Source organism: Suricata suricatta, chromosome 8 (assembly GCF_006229205.1).
Source record: "Suricata suricatta isolate VVHF042 chromosome 8, meerkat_22Aug2017_6uvM2_HiC, whole genome shotgun sequence".
In the NCBI taxonomy this organism is placed as follows: Eukaryota; Metazoa; Chordata; class Mammalia; order Carnivora; family Herpestidae; genus Suricata; species Suricata suricatta.
Window position 1 is genome coordinate 85,113,931 of NC_043707.1, and position 15,827 is coordinate 85,129,757.

The following is a 15,827-nucleotide window of genomic DNA, read 5'->3' on the forward strand; positions in this document are numbered from 1 at the left end:
ATGATGAAAACTATAGAAAACTTATGAAAGAGATTGAAGAAGACACCAAGAAATGGAAAAACATTCCCTGTTCATGGATCAGAAGAATAAACATTGTGAAAATGTCATTACTACCCAAAGCAATCTACACATTCAATGCAATCCCCATCAAAATTGCACCAACATTCTTCTCAAAGCTAGAACAAACTATCCTCAAATTTGTATGGAACCACAAAAGACCCCGAATAGCCAAAGTTATATTGAAGAAGAAAACCAAAACGGGAGGCATCACAATCCCAGACTTTCACCTCTACTACAAAGCTGTCATCATTAAGACAGTATGGTATTGGCACAAAAACAGACACATAGACCAATGCTCTCTCATTATTGTACTATTGATTTTCATTACCATGTTCTTCTCCTTTTTAAAATATAATTATCGGAGTAGGAAGAGGCAAGTCCGGTCTCAAAATGGAGGACCATGATCCAAAGGAACCAGAACAGTTGAGAAAACTGTTTATTGGTGGTTTGAGCTTTGAAACTACAGATGATAGTTTAAGAGAACATTTTGAAAAATGGGGCACACTTACAGATTGTGTGGTGATGAGAGGCCCCCAAACAAAACGTTCCAGGGGTTTTGGTTTTGTGACTTACTCTTGTGTGGAAGAGGTGGATGCAGCAATGTGTGCTCGACCACACAAGGTTGATGGGTGTGCAGTGGAACCAAAGAGAGCAGTTTCTAGAGAGGATTCTGTGAAGCCTGGTGCCCATCTAACTGTGAAGAAAATTTTTGTTGGTGGTATCAAAGAAGATACAGAAGAATATAATTTGAGAGACTACTTTGAAAAGTATGGCAAGATTGAAACCATAGAAGTAATGGAGGACAGGCAGAGTGGAAAAAAGAGAGGATTTGCTTTTGTAACCTTTGATGATCATGATACAGTTGATAAAATTGTTGTTCAGAAATACCACACTATTAATGGGCATAATTGTGAAGTGAAAAAGGCCCTTTCTAAACAAGAAATGCAGTCTACTAGATCACAAAGAGGTCGTGGAAGTGGATCTGGCAACTTTATGGGTCGTGGAGGAAACTTTGGAAGTGGTGGTAACTTTGGCCGTGGTGGAAACTTTGGTGGAAGAGGAGGCTATGGTGGAGGTGGTGGCAGCAGAGGTAGTTATGGAGGAGGTGATGGTGGCAACTATGGTGTTGGCCCTGGTTATAGTAGTAGAGGAGGCTATGATGGTGGTGGACCAGGATATGGAAACCATGGAGGTGGCTATGGTGGCGGTGGTGGAGGATATGACGGTTACAATGAAGGAGTAAATTTTGGTGGGAACTATAATGATTTTGGGAACCATAGTGGACAACAGCAATCAAATTATGGACCCATGAAGGGGGGAAGTTTTGGTGGAAGAAGCTCAGGCAGTCCCTATGGTGGTGGTTATGGATCTGGTGGTGGAAGTGGTGGATATGGTAGCAGAAGATTCTAAAAATTTTCAGAAGAAAAGGGCTACAGTTCTTTTTTTTTTTTACTTATTTTTGATACAGAGAGAGACAGAGCATGAGAGGGAGAGGGGCAGAGAGAGAAGGAGACACCGAACTTAAAGCAGGCTCCAGGCTCTGAGCTAGCTGTCAGCACAGAGCCTGACGTGGGGCTCGAACCCACGAACGTGAGGTCTGACCTGAGCCGAAGCCGGAGGCCTAACCGGCTGAGCCACCCAGGCGCCCCAGGGCTACAGTTCTTACTTAGCAGGAGAGAGAGCGAGAAGTTGTCGGGAAAGCTGCAGGTTACTTTGAGACAGTCATCCCAAATGCATTAGAGGAACTGTACAAATCTGCCACAGAAGGAATGATAATCCATAGTCAGAAAAGTTACTGCAGCTTAAACAGGAAACCCTTTTTGTTCAGGACTGTCATAGCCACAGTTTGCAAAAAGTGCAGCTATTGATTAATGCAATGTAGTGTCAATTAGATGTACATTCCTAAGGTCTTTTATCTGTTGTATCTTTGTCTTTTTCTTTTTCTTTTCATTACATCAGGTATATTGCCCTGTAAATTATAGTAGTGGTACCAGGAATAAAAAATTAAGGAATTTTTAACTTTTCAATATATATATATATATAATTATCACCTTCTATCACTCTATAAAATTTACTTTTCATTATGTTTATTGTTCAGACTCTGCCTTCTCCCACTAGAATGCACACTTCATAAAGGCTAAATAAAGATTTATTTAACTAATGTATCCCAAGTACCTGTTTCCTGATATATAGTTAGGGCACAATAAAGTTTTTGAATGAATGCACACAGGCATTTCAAACTAAATTAGAGTGTAAAATGACTCACTTCCATATCCTCAAAGCCTAAAGTATAGAAAGTGTGAAATGTATAATGGAATGGATGAAAATAATTGATACATATAAAATCAACTTCCTAAGAGAGCCAAGAATTATCTAAGCTCAGGTAAAACCTGTTATCATCATTCTCTTCTTTCTGAACCTGACAACCAAGCATACTGATTTAGGATTATTTCTATGTTTGACTAATATTACACAAGAAAGTCAGAAGGTCAATAACTGCAGAGGATATTAACAGTAGCCCAAGAACCTTGTGTAGTCCTGATGACCATTTATGCTCCTACTGGGTAGTTTAAAATTTGAATGTTGATACTTAAATTAGCACTGAGTTAATGTCCATCATTTTTGAAATAAAAGAGCAAGATGATGAAATTCAGATGCACCTCATCATTAGATATATCGCTACCCATGCTGTTTTGAGTATGGCTGAGCAGAATATTGGCATCTGTTCTTATGGGGTAATCTTATTACCCTCATCCCAGTGAAGAGACACCATTGATTAAGTCTCTTCTGAGAATCTATCCTTTGTCACTAGAGATTTTTGCTCTACATAATGTCAAGAAGGCATCATCTAATGCAATCTTAAGAAAGTACAGCACCACCTTAACACTCAAGAGATGACATCATCATGCTCAGAGAATTTCTATAGAGTCAAACCCAAAATGAAGAATAATTTATAGTTGAGTTATTTGGAGAAATGCCAAACATAAGATAGATGCATGTTATAAACACAAGCAAAGAAAGTTTATAGAAATCATAGTAAATTTCTGTCAAGAGAACTGGAATCATCACTTGACCTTTTTCTCTCTATTTTTGGTAGTTAAAATGATAGTCTGTCCCTGAGATCTCTCTCTAATGGAATGCTTAGAACATATTAACCTGATTTTACACAACTGCTGTGCTCAAACTGTGCTTACAGTGTCATATATGCTTGAACAAGCAAGCATTGTGCAAAGGCTTTATGTGATGGTAGTATCTAGCTTTGCCTCATAACTGTGCATTTATCAATTAACTGTGCTTTGTCTGGTCTCCGGATATTAACACAGTGACAGATTGAACAGCTTCAATGAAGAAAGATGCCCTAGAGAAGCACCGAAACCATTTATATTCTACCTCATGACTAACACAGTCATTCACTCATTTTTTAACACACGGAGTAAAGGAAATGTGCAATAACTCTCTGAGACAATGTGAGGACAGGGAATTAAATCAAGCATTTATGCCATCAAAAATACACTTCAATGTGTGAAGCAGTCTCAAGTGCTCAAAACTCAAAATGTCTCACTTTAAAGTTAGGACTCTCAGGTGGCAAATAAAACCACCAACATATTCATGATTCATTATTACCTCTTTACATAAGACTGCATCTGGGAGCACAAACAAGGAATATGAAAGCTGACCCAGAATCTATGATTTAACATTATTTTGGTGAAAATGTTACATAAAAGTATCCAGAAGTCAAGAAAGCCCAGTTGTTATACTGTTGCAGCATGGATGAATAAAGACGGGTGGCTCTGTGTCGCACTAAATGGTTAATGCTAAAGGTGACTTTTGAGGAACAGTTGATGCAGAGAATATACCAGAAAACAGAAGATACCATCTTTGCCATTCAGTTACATTTATCTTATTAAGTTCATCTAAAGATTTGGGCATCAGGCAGCATGATACCAAAAAACGGAACTGGCCAGGTGTTTCACTTGGTGCCCAGAATTTATAGATGAATAGTTATTCTATTTTGCCATTGCCTGTGTTTGGCATTATATTAATTGTGATACCCTTTTTAATTCAACTGGAAAATTATTGTTTCCAGGCTTCTCTGCCTAGATGCTGGCTATTTGTTTATACAGGCTATAATATGGAGTCTCCAGGATCTGCTCCTGTTTCAGCTACCCTAATTTCCACCCTGCAATTAACCAAAGGGAAGTGAATATACAGCTCCGAAAAGGGAGCCAACCAAGGGGTCAAGGCACTAAAAAATATAGATCCAGATTACTGGTCAACTATTCAGACGCATGGCTCTGGTTACACAGTGAAAATCCAGAAGGCCACAGGAGAGATTGCTGCATCCAGTTTAGTTAACAACTCACAGATAGTTATAACAGGAGTCATCTAATACTCAACTCTTGTCCAAGGTCATAGAGGTCATTAACGGCTGACCCAGAACAAGAACGGAGAATTCCCCACTTAAATACAGAGCTCTCTCTAACCAATTTTTTCTTAATTAAAAAAAATTTTTTTAACGTGTATTTATTTTTGAGAGAGAGAGAAACACTGTGAGTCGAGAAAGGGCAGAATGAGAGGAAGACACAAAATCTGAAACAGGCTCCAGGCCCTGAGCTGTCAGCACAGAGCCCGACATGGGGCTCGGACCCACAAACCGTGAGATCATGATCTGAGCCGAAGTTCGGTGCTTAACCTACTGAGCTACCTAGGCACCCCGCTCCAACCCATCTTTAACCATGAGGATAATGTAGCTCTGAAAGAAATTTGTACGTATTTTTTTGAGTTCTGTGGCATATTTTAATAACCCCACATAATTTCAAATAAATCCTGGTTGAAGTTTCAAGGCTCTTCATTTATTTGGAAATGGCAAGTTATTTACAAATGTACTGAGCTATGTACTGACTAACTTTCTTTAGTTTGTTTACTTGAGCAAAGGGAGGACAAGTAGCCCCAGACCTCAAGCTGTTCATGTGGAGGAGCTGGACCAGATAAATCAAGGACACAGGAAATAGCAAATAAACACAACTTCAGTCAGTAGCAAATTTATATGCTGGAGTGGCTGAACAGTTTCAAAGTAATATAAGGCAAGAAACCACAAGGAAGAAGGAAAGTTGAGAAGATAAATTTTTCTTTAAAAACTCCACTAAATTATCCCTTTTTAAATGGCAGTCTGCCCAATTTAGATAAGCCAGGATGACTAAGTTATTCTTTCAAAACACATCAGGATGTTATGTTTCTACCATGACAAAAGTAATTTGTAGCACTTCAAGCACTAAGGGAATTAGCAGTTGAACAATCCCTTTCAGGATGCTGCTCCCTTCACTTGTTACGGGACTGAACCTTCTGGAACAAGGCAACTGATGTGACCATTCACCTTATGCTCAACCTAGAAGTAACATAGAACCTGCTTCTTTATTGTTGTCCCTTTTCAGTCTGTATGTCACAAAAGGTTAGAGCTTAAAAGTCCTTATCTGACTGCCTGGAGTACCGACCTCCTTCAGTTGCATTATGTTGTCAAATGAGTAAAAAATAAGCTTTAATTATATTAAGTGATTGGAATCTGGAGTAACTTGTTAAAGCTGCTACTGTTGTTTACCCTGCCCCGTTACATGAGTAATTTTTCATGTAAGTGATTTTTTTTCATGTGGTAGACATCATATATAATTTTTCTTCAATACTTGATTCTCCCCTGCCTTCTGTACACCTAGAAGATGTGATTATTGGCTTCCTTAAAGTTGAGTAAAACACTGTGATTGGTTCTGACCAAAAAATTGTGAGTAAAAGTAGTGTGTAATTGAGATTGTGGAAACTTCATGTTTAATTACCTAACCTCTCTTTTTCCATGCTGAGTGATGAGAGGGCTTGTGTTCTAGGTGATGCAACCACCTCATAGTAGAGTCCTCATTGTCCTGGCATCTTCAGTTACTGGAGAGTTGAGTCCCATGCCAATCAGCAATGTACATATAACGTGAGCAAGAAATAAGTTTTTATTGGGTCAAGCCACACGGTGACTTTGAAGTTGTTTGTTAGCACAGCATGACTTACCCTATCCTGACTAATATGTGCATGCAGGCTAGAATATGTATACATACAGGATGTACATGTGTATATGTACATGTAGGTATATATCTATGTATGTACATATACATATATGTATAAATTTATGTACCTATTTATATATGTACCAACATATGTATTAACACATTTATGTGTATACACACATAAACACATATAAGAGGTGTATTAGTCAGAATATGTCTACATAACATATATATACATACGATTAGTAATTTGTTGAATGAGGAATTTTAATGATTGAAGTGTTTTATTTTATAGAAAGTGTTTTAAATTATGTCTTTAAAAATGATTTTTAGCAATTTTAGATAATTTTGTATAACACCATGCCAAAAAGCAGACCATACACCAAATGACCTGTATTATAAGTTCTGCAAAGAGCTAATCACATGTTTTGTCCTTTCTGCATTTTAAACAGTGTGAAAAATAAACATAGGAAACAGGTAGAATTGTGGATCTCAAAGTATTAGCATTTGCACCTTGAAAAAGGATCGAAATGGATTTTTCTACCTTAACCCACATAATGTGAACTGACTCATTCAACAATTTGTAGGGAAGCAACTAGAGGAATGTGGGCTTCCCCTTCCAAAGGCTAAAGGCTCTGGTCCAGAGAATTTAGCGTATGGAACAATTAGCAAGCAGGAGAGTAGGTGCTATTTGAAGACATACTGGAGAGGGAAAAAAGACTACTACCTTGGTCAACAATGATGTTCACTTCAATCTTACCCTTTAGAGAAAAAAAATAATGGGACAATTGGGAAGAGAGAGTCATGGCGGTCTTCCAATATTATTTCCACCTGGAAGGACATGTCTTTTGTCTGTGGACTTAAAGGAGTTGATTAATAAACTTTATCTTCCACCTACAACCTTTTCTGAGTCTTTTGCATTGTTGCTGTCATTACCACTCAACACTGAAAACTGTCTCCTCATTTATCCAAGGGATACAGGAATTCTAATTCATAGGGGAACATGTACCCCAATGTTTATAGCAGAGCTTTCAGCAATAGCCAAATTATGGAAAGAGCCTAAGTGCCCATCAACTGATGAATGGATAAAGAGGATGTGGTTCATATATATAAGGAATACTACTTGACAGTGAGAAAGAATGAAATCATGCATGCCATGGATGGAACTGGGAGGTATTATACTGAGTGACATAAGTCAGTCAGAGAAAGATAGATCTCATATATTTTCACTCTGTGGATCTTGAGAAACTTAACAGAAGACCATGGTGGAAGGGATAGAGGAAAGATAGTTATAAACAGAAAGGGAGGGAGGAAAACCATAAGAGACTCTTAAATACATAGAAAACTGAGGTTGGATGGGGGGGAGGTTTGAGGAGTGGGGAAAGTGGGTGGTGGGCATTGAGGAGGGTACTTGTTGGGATGAGCACTGGGTGTTGCATGTAAGTGATGAACCACGGGAATCTACCCCTACAACCAAGAGCAACTTTAGACACTGTATGTCAGCCAATTTTACAATAAATTATATTTAAAAATAAATTTTAAAAAACTGTCTCCTCTTACTAAGGAGACATGATGATTAAGTGCATGTGATATACTGAACTGGATCCTGGAAAAGAAAAAGAAAATTAGTGGGAAAACTGATCAAATATGAACAAAATCTGGAATTTAGTTGATAGCAATGTAGCAATGTTCATTTCTTAGTCTTGATAGGTATACACGGTTACATAAAATGTTAATATTGGAGATGATGGAATAAAAGATATATAAGAACTCTCTGTACTACCCTTGCAACCCTCCTGTAAATCTAAAATCATTTCAAAATAAAAATTTAAAAAATATATATCTGTCTTTTTCTATAAGCTCCAGGCCACAATCACTTGATAATCTATGAGTAAATGCATGGCAAACTCTCCTTAAAAGAAATATGGATTAAATAGGGTGAGTCTGAGGACGCAGTTTGTGGGTTTCTTTTAATATTCGGACTTAAGCGTAACAGTAATATGCTCCTTATAACACTCCACAACAAAGCTTGGGCAAAATTGGCATATTTGGTATATCTGCACTAAATGCTCATGAATAACAAGAGAAACATAAACACTTTAAAAACAAACTACAATACGTAGCTGAATTCTCATAATTTTGTGAATCCAAAAAGGTATTCTTTTATTTTGCTTTCAATTTCCTTCTACCTGGGGAAGTTCTTTTTAAATATCCACTATCCAAGAATGATACTTACCCTTCTCAAATTCTAGATCAAGAAGGGAAATGTTAAACCTTCACCCTCACGGTTCCTAGAGGGCTTCCATAGACATCCTTACTGAATGCAATATCCACATCTCTACATTACAAATAACCTCAATGTTCATGGGATGAAGGCAGGAGGGCGATGTAATTTTAACAAACAAACAAATGAACAGCCTCCTGTGAGTCAACACAGTGGACAAGAAATGGTTAATAGCGTTGGAACCAGAAAGAACTAGGTTTAAATATCAGACATGCCACTTTCTACCCAGCTTCTCTTAAGCAATATATTTTATCTAAGTATCAGTTTGCTTATCTGTAAAACTGTGATAATATGGCCTACTTACAAGGAGGTTCTGAGATTTATGAGATTTATTATGAGACACATCATACATAACACAGTTCCTGGGATTCAGTAGGGCATTTCTACATACTGATTCTACAGTTCTCTGAAGAAAGCAAGGTTTGATACAAAGTAGAAGAGCTTGAAACTCTAACAGTCAAGATGGAGACAGAAACAAGTGTCAGTGGGAGAAGAAAAGGCATACAACTGGACCTTGTTGAAAGGCATATCTTTTCCATAATTGTACACATTCTGGATTGTGGTCACAGCTACAGTTCCAGTGTGCCTTTCAATCAGCATAGTTCCACCCTTATCTCATTGCTCATGGCATCAGGGAAAGATTTACAAGATGCACTATACTGGTAGCGTCAAGATCACTGAAAGACACAACTCAGCTGATTATAAATGATAACTCTTCTTTTCTGTTAATTGTATAGTCACAGATAATTCAGCCAAAATGTGTTCACCAGTTGTTGCTTTAGATCTTTCAGTACTCCCATTTGGAAGAGAAAAATGTAAGAGTAAGATGAAACAAAATGATGGTCATCTTCCTGGTTAAATTGAAGATCTTCACCCAAATCAGTGCACATTGGTGACTTTGAGCTCAAATTCCAAGAAATTGGCAAATGGACACCTGACAATTCAGTGACCAGAAACAATTCTAGGAGCACTGATCTTAGTGGTGAGAGTTTTTAATACATATAAGAGCTCTTAGAATAGGTTTCAAGGCCTTATAAAACCAACTAATGATATAATGATATTTTGTTCTGTTTAATTACCAGTCATAATGCAATGTAATTAAATCCAGTGGCATGAGGATAACAGTACCAAGATACAGACAATTAAGTTAATCACAACACATGTAAGATATATTTATGCATCATATAAATCTTCTGACAAGAAGGATCTAAATCTACTTTAATTAAAATAAGTATCTTTTCTTGCATTTGCACATGATAAAAAGATACCAGTTTTCAAATTCTAAACAATATAGGATAAACTGCCAATGAGTGTTTTGAAAAACTGGATACTAATATTTACTGATCTTTAAAGAGTTGGGTTTCAGAATAAGAGTTATTTCTTCTAGTTCAGATGCTTAGAGACCTCTGGGTGAGAAAAAAAAGTCAAGAATATTGACGATTAGTATAAAGAGGTCAAATCACTATGTTGCGCACCTGAAATATGGGTATTGTGTGTCAACTGAACTCATATAGCCCTCAATGTAATGGTATTAGAAAGTGGGGCCTTTGGGAGCTAATTAAGTTTAGATGAGGTCATGCGACCTTCATCATGGGATCAGTGCTTCTAAAGAAAAAGACACCCAAGAGTCTTGCTTCCTTTTCCTCTCTCCACCAAATGTCTATACAGCAAGAAGGTAGCCATTTACAAGCCAGGAAGAGGGCCCCTCCAGAACCTGACCTTGCTGGCACCTTGTCCTAGACTTCCCAGCCTCCAGAAGTGTGATAGATAAATGTCTTTTGTGTAATCCCTCTAGGATATGGTGTTTTGTTAAAGTAGCCCAAATGAAGACATTTCTTCTGAATATTCTTTCCTATTTTTCTGTACATTTAACAGTAATAAGTTTTGGGAAACTTTCATCTTGTGCTCTTCGCCCACTCGACTGTAGTATTTTTCTCATTGGGCTAGAAGTACTTTTTTTTAAGTATATGTAAACTGTGCCATATTCTTTTTGCTAAAATGTCTCCAATTTACCATACACTTTTAAATGTGATAATTATTGCACACATAGGTTTTTTTTAGCACTTCCAGTGTATCAATATCTACCATCATATTTTTCATCATCTTAGAATTAAAATTCATTCATATTTTCTGATTTTTAAATTATTTCATTTTTATGTAAAATTTTTCACTCATCAGGGATTAATTTTGACATCTGTATGCAATAACAGGAAAGTCAACTTGATTTTTGTCCCCAGAAATCAATTTTCCTAACAGAACTTATCAAATAATCTCATTCCCCTCTGGTTTGTGATATCTTATTTATTATATATTAAATCTCAAAATATAATTCTCTGAAAATTTTTTTAATGTTTATTTATTTTTGAGAGGGAGAGAGAGACAGAGTGTAGGTGGAGAAAGAGCACAGAGAGAGGCAGACACAAAGTCTGAAGCAGTCTCCAGGCTCTGAGCTGTCAGACAGAGCCTGATGTGGGGCTCAAACCCACGGGCCACAAGATCATGACTTGAGCCAAAGTCAGATGCCTAACCGACTGAGCCACCCAGGAGCCCACCAAGATATAATTCTTATGTATTATAAGAACAGTTTTGGGGCTCTTTCTTCTGAACTCAGATCACATTCTTACTCTTGAGCCAATACTATATTATCTTACTATTTGTTGCTTTATACTTTATTTTAACATTTGGTTATTGTCAATTAAAATGTAATATAAAGAGCTAACCCTAGTTAAAAGTAGACTTATGAATATGGCCTTTCTGTTTTTGCTCCTGTAGTTTTTAAATTCCTATGCAAATTTCAATGGAAGCATTGCTTCCTTTAAGAAGACTTTGCTAAATCCTTTTCCTTCTCCCAGGTTGGGTTAGGTGCTTTTTTTCCTCTATGCTGCTTCTTTACATTTCATAATGTCACATGCAAAGCTTTGTTATGACTTACATCTCACTGCATTATGAAGGCTGAATTTTTGACTCTACCACTGGATTATGGTAAACTCTTTGAGCATAGGAAAATATATTCTGTATCCATGAAGCCTTAGTTTCTTGCCATATGAGGAGGTGGAGAAATATTCCTTCAATAAATGAATAAATGATGTCAGTTGAACTTTCCCCTAATGTGGATATAAGGTAGAAGGAAATCTAGTGTACAATTCAGGCAATATTGTCATTAATCTAAGGCTTATTACAAATATATGCATTATATTAATTTTAAATACAAACATTGAGGTATAATTGAGCAATGTCTTGATTTTGAAATTTCTTATTCTGCTTCAACAAAAATATTTGACTACCACCAATGGATATTCAAACACTTTGATTTGTATGCAGTTCCTAGTCAATGGCAATTAAAATGCCTCTTGCAGGGGCACCTGGGTGGCTCACACGGTTAAGCATTGGACTCTTGATTTTGGCTCAGGTCAAGATTTCATGGGTTCATGAGTTTGAGTCCCACCTCATGCTCTGCACTGACAGCATTGGATGCTCTCTCTCTCCCTGCTCTCTTTCTCCCCCTACCACATTTGCACTTGCTCTCTTTCAAAATAAATAAATAAACTTAAAATAAAATAGAAAAAAAGTCCCTTGTGGTTTTTCTCTGTTGTCAGCTCTATTTGCTTTTTAAGTCAAAACAATTTAAGTCAAGTATCTGCCAAATATCTGGTAATCCCAAGAGAAGCTGAAAGTCTCAACACTTGTTATTTACACTTGAAAAAATGATTTTTTGTTGCACATATCTGACCTCAGCTGCTACTAGAGAGATTATAACCTTGAGACACATATTCACATCCCCAACAGACTTTCCAATTAGAGATTTCTTAAGAAGCTAACTTGTATCCCAACAGCTACTTAACAAAAGAGGTCATTGATTTTCTTAGTAACAGCTATGGACTTTTATATTTTGAATCAGATTTGCATCTCAGCATCAGATGTAATCAGCTTATTAAACAGACCATACCTTTTACAGGAATTACATTTTTAAAAAATCTAAAGAGAATATTCATGTTTTCCAAATGAAAATATTGGAAGTTTTTGCTTAGCTTCTGAGCAACTAAAATGATCATAAAATCTAGTGTACAGTCTATTGAACCATGTCAAAATCATTTTGGAATAAGCCAATGTATAAATAAACATATAAATGCGTACGCTAAGAAAGGCAGATAACTTTGATAGAACAGAAATAACTGGGTATATGGAGATGAGTGAGCAGTGGAGCAGGCAGCCTAGAGAGAGCAAGAGTAACTACAAAAGCTTAGCTGTAAGCTACACAAAGAAGGCAGTCATTTAAAGGAGATTCAAATTGGCAAAACCAATGTGAAGTGGAGCACCAATGAATCTTTTATTAATGCAGTCTAAAACAACGTGTGTAACATTGACGAATGCTTCTGCATTCCATGTTTATTTAATGAGACCATCTTGAAGAGTGCATGTTGACCACTTATAACACTCAAGGCTCTCTTTAACCTCTTGCTTCTCAAAATGTGGCTTTTGAATCATCTATGTATGGCTGGGCATGACATTACAAGATTCGAAACTTCGCTTTCCCCCTTAGGAGCAAATGGAAGTCACAGCAAGCATCAGCCCTTCCTGCACTCACCAGCCACAGGGGAGCTCTGGAGCAGAGAGGAAAAGATGGATGGATACCACACTTAAGAAAGTCATTGCTTTCTGGAGGATCTGACTATATAGATTAAGCAGAGCTTAGTAATGAAGAAAAGAATATTCAGTGTAGTCAAATCCAGAGAATTAAAAACTCATTTCTATTCTCATTTGCCAAGCAGGATTTCAAAGTTTTGATTTTCGTAAAAGGGAAATAACATAAATGCTTACTTGTGTTAATAAATAAGGAATAAATATGTTCCAGCTAATACTAAATCATAGAGTCAGTTTTCCATGTCATGATTGGTGCCAACATGCTTGAGATATAACTTGATCTTCAGAGGTAATTTTATATTGGGTGTTAATAATCTGCCTCATCCCTCCAACTCCTTACAGCAAAAGAAATTCCCTGGCAAAGGACTTAAATCTCCACTAATGGAGAAATCACACATTACGAAGTGAGCATTTGTGTACCTAGAAGATTCTTGTTATAATACAAATAGCCTGAAAACAGGATCAAGGCTTAGAAATCTTCAACATTTTAGTGTAGATTTGCTTATCAAAGTCTTTTTGCTTCAGGGAAACTGGGAAGGGAGAATTCTGTGGCTTGTGTGTGGCCTGGGCACTTAGGGTTTCACCAAATCATTACCTGTCCACTTAGAATGCTGGGAGTAGGGTGCCTGGGTGGCTCAGTCAGTTAAGCATCTGACTTTGGCTCAGGTCATGAGCTTACACTTTGTGGGTTCGAACCCTGCATTGAGTATTGTGCTGACAGCTCAGAGCCTGAAGCCTGCTTCAGATTCTGTGTCTTCCTCTCACCTTGCCCTTCCCCTCCTCGTATTCTGTCTCTCTGTCTCTCAAAATTAAAATAAACATTTAAAAGAAAAGAATGCTGGGAGCAGCACAGAGGGAATGAGACACAGGGATTCTGATGACATAGAAAAGAGAGACATAGGCCCATAGCTACTCAAACACCAGCCCTCATCCTTCTTCTAGGCCTTTGCCCTTGAAACTCTGCTCTTCTGTCCCAGCCCCAGTGCTACCTCTCTACCTGACTTGTCTGCCCCACTAGTTCCTACTCAACCTTCAGATCTTAGCATAAATGCTACTTCCTTAGGCAAGCTTGCATGGGCTCCTAAGATTTGCATGTTGTCATAAAATACTGAAAATTTCCGATTTTGAATGTAGCAAATACCAATTAATTCTTTGTCTAATTATCTTTTAATATCAGCTTCCCAACTGGACTATAAGCATCATCACAGAAGGGCCATGGCTGCTTTACTTCATTCTTTCCCAGCCCCCTAGCACACAGTAAGGGAATAAAAAATATGTGTGACTGATTGTTTGGTACACTGTAAATGTACGCAGTAAGTGGAAGTGGAGTGTTACAGCAGCAAGTTCTCCATGACATGAAGGTGATAGATATCTGGGTGGCAATGTAAGTCTGAAAAGAGAGTAGATAAGGTTGAAGGAAAAAGGAAGGAGGGAGGAGATAATCTTTAATTTCACAATTTGACCAAGTTTGCCAAGTTTGTTACTTTTTATTGGCCCTTACTTTTTCTATTTCCTGTAGCCTCCCCTTTGAGGGTTTTGGTATAAACAAAAAAAAAATCAGATAAAAATTTAAATAGTGCCTACCATGTGTCAGTACTGTTCTAAATGCTGCATGTATACCAATTCATTCTCTCACAGTAACCCTATGAGAGAAATACTTTTTTATTATACTTACTTGAAACTGAAGCAATGAGAGGTTAAGTTGTTTCCCAAATTCACACAGGTAGAATGTGGTGGACCTAGTGTTAGAACTCAGCACTCTGACTTCATAATACATGCTCTTAGATGCTTTGGTAGTATTATGTAGAAAGAGAGTGTAGAAGACATCCTCACTTAGTTAAAATCTATTTCCCACCTTCTTTGCTCTTGCCTATCTCCTTTGTAGAAAAAATCGAATGTTACTGCTCTTCTAGCCATCTAGAATTGTAAGCCAATTCTGATAAATAAGGCATAAACAGACTATCTTCTGGAGAGAAAATCCTTCTGAGAAAGGATTATTTTTCTTAACATGTAACATGGGTGTGGCCATCTTTCCCTCTGGTTCCTACTTGGAATGCAGATAGTAAGCCTTAGCGTAACATTTTGTACCCAAGGGAACCACCAAAGAATTATGAAGGTGATTACCAAAGTCTTGACAATATCAGCATCTGATCATATTCATTCTCCTTGTATGTGATAAAAGCAAACTCCAATTACTCACTCTTGGTAATGTTTTCTGTTACTCATAACTAAGACAAGCTTAAATGATACAAGTCACAGGGGACCCTGGGTGGCTCAGTCGGTTGAGCATCGACTTCCGCTCAGGTCATGATCTCACAGCTCTGAGTTTGAGCCCCGAGTTGGGGTCTGTGCTGATAGTTCAGAACCTGGAGCCTGCTTCAAATTCTGTGCAGCCTGCTCTCTGCCTCTGCCCCACTTGTGCTATCTCTTTCTCTCCATCTCAAAAATAAATATTAAAAAAATTACACAAGTCACAGAAAACATTACTAAGTGCAGGTAAAAAAGACTTGATGTAGTTGTGTCTATTTATTTGCTTCTTTACCACACAACAAAAAGGAGTGCTCAAGAGATTTCTGAAGAAATGCCACCCTATAATGATAATTTAGGAAAATACTATGAACAGTTGGAATTATGCCCTATTATACCAGAGTTTCAGAAAGAGAAAGATGAAACATTCAAAAGAGCTTAACTGAAAATCATTTAAAGGAGATTATATACGGAGGATTACAGAGTCAACAAACAAATGGGATAGTGAAACCCTGAATCTAGCAACAGTAGGAAGCCAGGCTTGATAGGGCAAA

The 15,827-nt window shown here is 37.4% G+C and overlaps 1 long non-coding RNA gene and 1 pseudogene across 1 annotated transcript in view; one reads left to right on the forward strand and one right to left on the reverse strand.

The window, feature by feature from the left end:
• LOC115298675 overlaps positions 1 to 14,756 on the reverse strand; it is a 42,367-nt gene extending 27,611 nt beyond the window's left edge. Inside the window, exon 1 of the long non-coding RNA XR_003911828.1 lies at positions 14,702 to 14,756. This is a non-coding gene — a long non-coding RNA (uncharacterized LOC115298675). The remainder of the gene's footprint in view (positions 1 to 14,701) is intronic.
• LOC115298673 lies at positions 451 to 1,493 on the forward strand (annotated as a pseudogene).
• Positions 14,757 to 15,827: the final 1,071 nt, after the last annotated feature.